The sequence below is a fragment of the Puntigrus tetrazona genome, unplaced genomic scaffold (genome assembly GCF_018831695.1).
Source record: "Puntigrus tetrazona isolate hp1 unplaced genomic scaffold, ASM1883169v1 S000000499, whole genome shotgun sequence".
Classification (NCBI taxonomy): Eukaryota; Metazoa; Chordata; class Actinopteri; order Cypriniformes; family Cyprinidae; genus Puntigrus; species Puntigrus tetrazona.
The window spans coordinates 243923-253846 of record NW_025048139.1 but is presented as its reverse complement, the minus strand read 5'-3'; the positions used below and the strand labels follow the sequence as shown (position 1 = coordinate 253846).

Genomic DNA, 9924 nt, shown 5'->3' with positions numbered 1-9924 from the left:
TCACGCTACAAGGCTTTTAACTCTGAGTAGGTTAAAGCAGGAACTCAAGGAAGTCTGCCTTGACACGTGTGTGGATTTCACGCAGCTTGTCAATTTGCTGTGAAGGTGTCAATTTTTCCTGACAGAGCACAGCACAAGCTCCAGTATTTTCTGTAAAGAAATGGCCACCTGATAAAAAGTTTTTCACGCTACAAAAGGCTTTTAACTCTGAGTAGGTTAAAGCAGGAACTCAAGGAAGTCTGCCTTGACACGTGTGTGGATTTCACGCAGCTTGTCAATTTGCTGTGAAGGTGTCCAATTTTCCTGACAGAGCACAGCACAAGCTCCAGTATTTTCTGTAAAGAAATGGCCACCTGATAAAAGGTTTTTCACTCTAAGAAGGCTTTTATCTCAAGTAGGTTAGAGCAGGAACTCAAGGAAGTCTGCCTTGACACGTGTGTGGATTTCACGCAGCTTGTCAATTTGCTGTGAAGGTGTCCAATTTTCCTGACAGAGCACAGCACAAGCTCCAGTATTTTCTGTAAAAAAGAAATGGCCACCTGATAAAAGGTTTTTCACTCTAGAAGGCTTTTAACTCCAAGTAGGTTAAAGCAGGAACTCAAGGAAGTCTGCCTTGTCACGTGTCTGATTTCATCTGCTGAAGCTTGTCAATTTTCCCTGACAGAGCACAGCACAAGCTCCAGTATTTTCTGTAAAGAAATGGCCACCTGATAAAAGGTTTTCACGCTACAAGGCTTTTAACTCTGAGTAGGTTAAAGCAGGAACTCAAGGAAGTCTGCCTTGACACGTGTGTGGATTTCACGCAGCTTGTCAATCTGCTGTGAAGCTGTCCAATTTTCCCTGACAGAGCAAAGGTAAAAGGTTTTCTGCAGCTCTAATCTGTGAAGGCATTTCTTTACACAGGTGTGAAGAAAAATATTGAGTCACTCTAGGCTGTGGTAACTGCCAGGCCAGCAGAGTCTGTGCTAGTATCCAAGTAATTTTCAACAAAGCACAAAAGAAATGACCACTGTGGATTCTCAAAAGCAGCAGTTCTGTCAGCTCCTGCTGTGAACTTAAGGAATTTTTCTTCAGAGCACAAGTAAAGTGGATTTCTGTAGTGTAGTGGTCATCACGATCGCCTAACACGCGAAAGGTCCTCGTTGTTCAAAACCGAGCAGAATCATTTCTTCTTGTTTTGCGAGAATTCATAAAGTCTTTGCTGACGTTCCAGGTAAATCATGGTAGAGAAAAAAGAGCAAGTTTCTGTAGTGTAGTGGTTATCACTTTCGCCTCACTCGCGAAAGGTCCCCGGTTCGAAACTGGGTGGAAACAGGCACAGTCTTTATTGCTATCTGTAGAGATATGGCCCCCAGATAAAATGTTTTTCACGCTAAGAAGGCTTTTATCTCCACATAGGTTAGAGCAGGAACTCAAGGAAGTCTGAATTGTCAATCTGCTGTGAGGCTGTCCAATTTTCCCTGACAGAGCACAGCACAAGCTCCAGTATTTTCTGTAAAGAAATGGGCCCCAAATAAAAGGTTTTCACTCTAAGAAGGCTTTTATCTCCAAGTAGGTTAGAGCAGGAACTCAAGGAAGTCTGCCTTGTCAATCTGCTGTGAAGCTTTCCAATTTTCCTGACAGAGCACAGCACAAGCTCCAGTATTTCTGTAAAGAAATGGCCCCAAATAAAAGGTTTTTCACTCTAAGAAGGCTTTTATCTCCAAGTAGGTTAGAGCAGGAACTCAAGGAAGTCTGCCTTGACACATGTCTGGATTTCACGCAGCTTGTCAATTTGCTGTGAAGGTGTCCAATTTTTCCTGACAGAGCACAGCACAAGCTCCAGTATTTTCTGTAAAGAAATGGCCCCCCAGATAAAGGTTTTCACTCTATGAAGGCTTTTATCTCGAAGTAGTAGGTTAGAGCAGGAACTCAAGGAAGTCTGCCTTGACAGGTGTCTGGATTTCACGCAGCTTGTCAATTTGCTTTAAAGGTGTCCAATTTTCCCTGACAGAGCACAGCACAAGCTCCAGTAGTTTCTGTAAAGAAATGGCCACCTGATAAATGGTTTTTCACGCTACAAAGGCTTTTAACTTTGAGTAGGTTAAAGCAGGAACTCAAGGAAGTCTGCCTTGTCAATCTGCTGTGAAGCTTGTCAATTTTCCTGACAGAGCACAGCACAAGCTCCAGTATTTTCTGTAAAGAAATGGCCACCTGATAAAAGGTTTTCACTTTAAGAAGGCTTTTATCTCCAAGTAGGTTAGAGCAGGAACTCAAGGAAGTCTGCCTTGACACGTGTGTGGATTTCACGCAGCTTGTCAATTTGCTGTGAAGGTGTCCAATTTTCCCTGACAGAGCACAGCACAAGCTCCAGTATTTTCTGTAAAGAAATGGCCACCTGATAAAAGGTTTTTCACGCTACAAGGCTTTTAACTCTGAGTAGGTTAAAGCAGGAACTCAAGGAAGTCTGCCTTGACACGTGTGTGGATTTCACGCAGCTTGTCAATTTGCTGTGAAGGTGTCTAATTTTCCCTGACAGAGCACAGCACAAGCTCCAGTATTTTCTGTAAAGAAATGGCCACCTGATAAAAGGTTTTTCACGCTACAAGGCTTTTAACTCTGAGTAGGTTAAAGCAGGAACTCAAGGAAGTCTGCCTTGACACGTGTGTGGATTTCACGCAGCTTGTCAATTTGCTGTGAAGGTGTCCAATTTTCCCTGACAGAGCACAGCACAAGCTCCAGTATTTTCTGTAAAGAAATGGCCACCTGATAAAAGGTTTTCACGCTACAAGGCTTTTAACTCCAAGTAGGTTAGAGCAGGAACTCAAGGAAGTCTGCCTTGACACGTGTGTGGATTTCACGCAGCTTGTCAATTTGCTGTGAAGGTGTCCAATTTTCCCTGACAGAGCACAGCACAAGCTCCAGTATTTTCTGTAAAGAAATGGCCACCTGATAAAAGGTTTTTCACGCTACAAAAGCTTTTAACTCTGAGTAGGTTAAAGCAGGAACTCAAGGAAGTCTGCCTGACACGTGTGTGGATTTCAAGCTTGTCAATTTGCTGTGAAGGTGTCCAATTTTCCCTGACAGAGCACAGCACAAGCTCCAGTATTTTCTGTAAAGAAATGGCCACCTGATAAAAAGTTTTTCACTCTAAGAAGGCTTTTAACTCTGAGTAGGTTAAAGCAGGAACTCAAGGAAGTCTGCCTTGACACGTGTGTGGATTTCACGCAGCTTGTCAATTTGCTGTGAAGGTGTCCAATTTTCCCTGACAGAGCAAAGGTAAAAGGTTTTTCTGCCGCTCTAATCTGTGAAGGCATTTCTTTACACAGGTGTGAAGAAAAATATTGAGTCACTCTAGGCTGTGGTAACTGCCAGGCCAGCAGAGTCTGTGCTAGTATCCAAGTAATTTTCAACAAAGCACAAAAGAAATGACCACTGTGGATTCTCAAAAAGCAGTTCTGCAGCTCCTGCTGTGAACTTAAGGAGGTCAGGAAAACGCGCGTGTGGATTTCACGCAGCTTGTCAATCTGCTCTAATGGTGTGTAATTTTCCCTGACAGAGCACAAGTAAAGCTCCCTCGGTTTCTGTAGTGTAGTGGTCATCATTTTAAGCCTAACATGCGAAAGGTCCTCGGTTCAAGTCTTTGCGCAGAATCATTGCTCCTTGTTTTGCGAGAATTCCTTGAAAAAAAAGAGACGTTCCAGGTAAATCATGGTAGAGAAAAAGAGCAAGTTTCTGTAGTGTAGTGGTTATCACGTTAGCCTTCACGCTGAAAGGTCCTCGGTTGTGAAGAAACAAATTTTCCTGACAGAAACACAGCACAGTCTTTATTGCTATCTGTAAGAGAAATGGCCCCAGATAAAATGTTTTTCACGCTAAGAAGGCTTTTATCTCACATAGGTTAGAGCAGGAACTCAAGGAAGTCTGAATTGTCAATCTGCTGTGAGGCTGTCCAATTTTCCTGACAGAGCACAGCACAAGCTCCAGTATTTTCTGTAAAGAAATGGCCCCTGATAAAAGGTTTTTCACTCTAAGAAGGCTTTTATCTCCAAGTAGGTTAGAGCAGGAACTCAGGAAGTCTGCCTTGTCAATCTGCTGTGAAGCTGTCCAATTTTCCCTGACAGAGCACAGCACAAGCTCCAGTATTTTCTGTAAAGAAATGGCCCCAATAAAAGGTTTTTCACTCTAAGAAGGCTTTTATCTCCAAGTAGGTTAGAGCAGGAACTCAAGGAAGTCTGCCTTGACACATGTCTGGATTTCACGCAGCTTGTCAATTTGCTGTGAAGGTGTCCAATTTTCCCTGACAGAGCACAGCACAAGCTCCAGTATTTTCTGTAAAGAAATGGCCACCTGATAAAAGGTTTTCACTCTACAGAAGGCTTTTATCTCTGAAGTAGGTTAGAGCAGGAACTCAAGGAAGTCTGCCTTGACAGGTGTCTGGATTTCACGCAGCTTGTCAATTTGCTGTAAAGGTGTCAATTTTCCTGACAGAGCACAGCACAAGCTCCAGTAGTTTCTGTAAAGAAATGGCCACCTGATAATAGGTTTTTCACGCTACAAAGGCTTTTAACTCTGAGTAGGTTAAAGCAGGAACTCAAAGAAGTCTGCCTTGTCAATCTGCTGTGAAGCTGTCAATTTGCTGTCCTGTCCAATTTTCCCTGACAGAGCAGCACAAGCTCCAGTATTTTCTGTAAAGAAAATGGCCACCTGATAAAGGTTTTCACTCTAGAAGGCTTTTATCTCCAAGTAGGTTAGAGCAGGAACTCAAGGAAGTCTGCCTTGACACGTGTGTGGATTTCACGCAGCTTGTCAATTTGCTGTGAAGGTGTCAATTTTCCTGACAGAGCACAGCACAAGCTCCAGTATTTTCTGTAAAAAATGGCCACCTGATAAAGGTTTTCACGCTAGAAGGCTTTTAACTCCAAGTAGGTTAAAGCAGGAACTCAAGGAAGTCTGCCTTGACACGTGTGTGGATTTCACGCAGCTTGTCAATTTGCTGTGAAGGTGTCAATTTTCCTGACAGAGCACAGCACAAGCTCCAGTATTTTCTGTAAAGAAATGGCCACCTGATAAAAGTTTTTCACGCTACAAAAAAGCTTTTAACTCTGAGTAGGTTAAAGCAGGAACTCAAGGAAGTCTGCCTTGACACGTGTGTGGATTTCACGCAGCTTGTCAATTTGCTGTGAAGGTGTCAATTTTCCCTGACAGAGCACAGCACAAGCTCCAGTATTTTCTGTAAAGAAATGGCCACCTGATAAAAGGGTTTTTCACGCTACAAGGCTTTTTATCTCAAGTAGGTTAAAGCAGGAACTCAAGGAAGTCTGCCTTGACACGTGTGTGGATTTCACGCAGCTTGTCAATTTGCTGTGAAGGTGTCCAATTTTCCCTGACAGAGCACAGCACAAGCTCCAGTATTTTCTGTAAAGAAATGGCCACCAGATAAAAGGGTTTTCACTCTACAGAAGGCTTTTTATCTCAAGTAGGTTAAAGCAGGAACTCAAGGAAGTCTGCCTTGACACGTGTGTGGATTTCACGCAGCTTGTCAATCTGCTGTGAAGTGTCCAATTTTCCCTGACAGAGCACAGCACAAGCTCCAGTATTTTCTGTAAAGAAATGGCCACCTGATAAAGGTTTTTCACGCTACTATGAAGGCTTTTAACTCTGAGTAGGTTAAAGCAGGAACTCAAGGAAGTCTGCCTTGACACGTGTGTGGATTTCACGCAGCTTGTCAATTTGCTGTGAAGGTGTCAATTTTCCTGACAGAGCACAGCACAAGCTCCAGTATTTTCTGTAAAGAAATGGCCACCTGATAAAAGGTTTTCACGCTACAAAGGCTTTTAACTCTGAGTAGGTTAAAGCAGGAACTCAAGGAAGTCTGCCTTGACACGTGTGTGGATTTCACGCAGCTTGTCAATTTGCTGTGAAGGTGTCCATTTTTACCTGACAGAGCACAGCTCAAGCTCCAGTATTTTCTGTAAAGAAATGGCCACCTGATAAAAGGTTTTCACGCTACAAGGCTTTTAACTCTGAGTAGGTTAAAGCAGGAACTCAAGGAAGTCTGCCTTGACACGTGTGTGTGGATTTCACGCAGCTTGTCAATTTGCTGTGAAGGTGTCAATTTTCCTGACAGAGCACAGCACAAGCTCCAGTATTTTCTGTAAAGAAATGGCCACCTGATAAAAGGTTTTCACGCTACAAAGGCTTTTAACTCTGAGTAGGTTAAAGCAGGAACTCAAGGAAGTCTGCCTTGACACGTGTGTGGATTTCACGCAGCTTGTCAATTTGCTGTGAAGGTGTCCAATTTTCCCTGACAGAGCACAGCACAAGCTCCAGTATTTTCTGTAAAGAAATGGCCACCTGATAAAAGTTTTTCACACTACAAGGCTTTTAACTCTGAGTAGGTTAAAGCAGGAACTCAAGGAAGTCTGCCTTGACACGTGTGTGGATTTCACGCAGCTTGTCAATCTGCTGTGAAGCTGTCAATTTTCCTGACAGAGCAAAGCAAAAGGTTTTCTGCAGCTCTAATCTGTGAAGGCATTTCTTTACACAGGTGTGAAGAAAAATATTGAGTCACTCTAGGCTGTGGTAACTGCCAGGCCAGCAGAGTCTGTGCTAGTATCCAAGTAATTTTCAACAAAGCACAAAAGAAATGACCACTGTGGATTCTCAAAAGCAGTTCTGCAGCTCCTGCTCCTGCTTGAACTTAAGGAGGTCTTCTGTGAAGCGTGTGGATTTCTGTAGCTTGTCAATCTGCTCTAATGGTGTGTAATAATTTTTCCTGACAGAGCACAAGTAAAGCTCAGGAGTTTCAGAAGTATTTTCTGTAAAAATGAAAGGTCCTCGGTTCAAAACCGAGCAAACATTGCTTCTTGTTTTGCGAGAATTCCTAAAGTCTTTTGCGACGTTCCAGGTAAATCATGGTAGAGAAAAAAGAGCAAGTTTCTGTAGTGTAGTGGTTATCACGTTTGTCAATTTGCTGTGAAGAAAGGTCCCCGTTTGAAACCGACAGAAACAGGCACAGTCTTTATTGCTATCTGTAAAGAAATGGCCCCCAGATAAAAGGTTTTTCACGCTAAGAAGGCTTTTATCTCACATAGGTTAAAGAGCAGGAACTCAAGGAAGTCTGAGCTTGTCAATCTGCTGTGAGGCTGTCCAATTTTCCCTGACAGAGCACAGCACAAGCTCCAGTATTTTCTGTAAAGAAATGGCCCCCTGATAAAAGGTTTTCACTCTAAGAAGGCTTTTATCTCCAAGTAGGTTAGAGCAGGAACTCAAGGAAGTCTGCCTTGTCAATCTGCTGTCAAGCTGTCAAGGTGTCAATTTTCCTGACAGAGCACAGCACAAGTTCCAGTATTTTCTGTAAAGAAATGGCCCCCAAATAAAAGGTTTTTCACTCTAAGAAGGCTTTTATCTCCAAGTAGGTTAGAGCAGGAACTCAAGGAAGTCTGCCTTGACACGTGTCTGGATTTCACGCAGCTTGTCAATTTGCTGTGAAGGTGTCCAATTTTCCTGACAGAGCACAGCACAAGCTCCAGTATTTTCTGTAAAGAAATGGCCCCCAGATAAAAGGTTTTCACTCTATGAAGGCTTTTTATCTCTGAAGTAGGTTAGAGCAGGAACTCAAGGAAGTCTGCCTTTGACAGGTGTCTGGATTTCACGCAGCTTGTCAATTTGCTGTAAAGGTGTCAATTTTCCTGACAGAGCACAGCACAAGCTCCAGTAGTTTCTGTAAAGAAATGGCCACCTGATAAAAGGTTTTCACGCTACAAAGGCTTTTAACTCTGAGTAGGTTAAAGCAGGAACTCAAGGAAGTCTGCCTTGTCAATCTGCTGTGAAGCTGTCCAATTTTTCCTGACAGAGCACAGCACAAGCTCCAGTATTTTCTGTAAAGAAATGGCCACCTGATAAAAGGTTTTTCACGCTAGAAGGCTTTTATCTCAAGTAGGTTAAAGCAGGAACTCAAGGAAGTCTGCCTTGACACGTGTGTGGATTTCACGCAGCTTGTCAATTTGCTGTGAAGGTGTCAATTTTCCCTGACAGAGCACAGCACAAGCTCCAGTATTTTCTGTAAAGAAATGGCCACCTGATAAAGGTTTTCACGCTACAAGGCTTTTAACTCTCCAAGTAGGTTAAAGCAGGAACTCAAGGAAGTCTGCCTTGACACGTGTGTGGATTTCACGCAGCTTGTCAATTTGCTGTGAAGGTGTCAATTTTTCCTGACAGAGCACAGCACAAGCTCCAGTATTTTCTGTAAAGAAATGGCCACCTGATAAAAGTTTTTCACGCTACAAAAGCTTTTAACTCTGAGTAGGTTAAAGCAGGAACTCAAGGAAGTCTGCCTTGACACGTGTGTGGATTTCACGCAGCTTGTCAATTTGCTGTGAAGGTGTCCAATTTTCCTGACAGAGCACAGCACAAGCTCCAGTATTTTCTGTAAAGAAATGGCCACCTGATAAAGGTTTTCACGCTACAAGGCTTTTAACTCTGAGTAGAGTTAAAGCAGGAACTCAAGGAAGTCTGCCTTGACACGTGTGTGGATTTCACGCAGCTTGTCAATTTGCTGTGAAGGTGTCCAATTTTCCCTGACAGAGCACAGCACAAGCTCCAGTATTTTCTGTAAAGAAATGGCCACCTGATAAAAGGTTTTCACGCTACAAAGGCTTTTATCTCAAGTAGGTTAAAGCAGGAACTCAGGAAGTCTGCCTTGTCAACGTGTGTGGATTTCACGCAGCTTGTCAATTTGCTGTGAAGGTGTCAAATTTTCCTGACAGAGCACAGCACAAGCTCCAGTATTTTCTGTAAAGAAATGGCCACCTGATAAAAAGGTTTTCACTCTACAAAGCTTTTAACTCTGAGTAGGTTAAAGCAGGAACTCAAGGAAGTCTGCCTTGACAGGTGTGTGTGGATTTCACGCAGCTTGTCAATTTGCTGTGAAGGTGTCAATTTTTCCTGACAGAGCACAGCACAAGCTCCAGTATTTTCTGTAAAGAAATGGCCACCTGATAAAAGGTTTTCACGCTACAAAGGCTTTTAACTCTGAAGTAGGTTAAAGCAGGAACTCAAGGAAGTCTGCCTTGACACGTGTGTGGATTTCACGCAGCTTGTCAATTTGCTGTGAAGGTGTCAATTTTCCCTGACAGAGCACAGCACAAGCTCCAGTATTTTTCTGTAAAGAAATGGCCACCTGATAAAAGGTTTTTCACGCTACAAAGGCTTTTAACTCTGAGTAGGTTAAAGCAGGAACTCAAGGAAGTCTCTGCCTTGTCAATCTGCTGTGAAGCTGTCCAATTTTCCTGACAGAGCACAGCACAAGCTCCAGTATTTTCTGTAAAGAATGGCCACCCTGATAAAGGTTTTCACGCTAGAAGGCTTTTAACTCTGTAGTAGGTTAAGCAGGAACTCAAGGAAGTCTGCCTTGACACGTGTGTGGATTTCACGCAGCTTGTCAATTTGCTGTGAAGGTGTCCAATTTTCCCTGACAGAGCACAGCACAAGCTCAGTATTTTCTGTAAAGAAATGGCCACCTGATAAAAGGTTTTCACTCTAGAAGGCTTTTAACTCAAGTAGGTTAAGCAGGAACTCAGGAAGTCTCAGGACAAGTGTGTGGATTTCACGCAGCTTGTCAATCTGCTGTGAAGCTGTCAATTTTCCTGACAGAGCACAGCACAAGCTCCAGTATTTTCTGTAAAGAAATGGCCACCTGATAAAAGGTTTTTCACTCTAGAAGGCTTTTATCTCCAAGTAGGTTAGAGCAGGAACTCAAGGAAGTCTGCCTTGACACGTGTCTGGATTTCACGCAGCTTGTCAATTTGCTGTGAAGGTGTCAATTTTTCCTGACAGAGCACAGCACAAGCTCCAGTATTTTCTGTAAAGAAATGGCCACCTGATAAAAGGTTTTTCACGCTACAAAGGCTTTTAACTCTGAGTAGGTTAAAGCAGGAACTC

At 43.1% G+C, this 9924-nt stretch overlaps 1 non-coding gene across 1 annotated transcript; it reads left to right on the top strand.

The window, feature by feature from the left end:
* The first annotated feature begins 1241 nt into the window (after positions 1 to 1241).
* trnav-cac lies at positions 1242 to 1314 on the top strand. The gene has a single exon. It is a non-coding gene; the product is annotated as a tRNA-Val (tRNA).
* The last annotated feature ends 8610 nt before the right edge of the window (positions 1315 to 9924 follow it).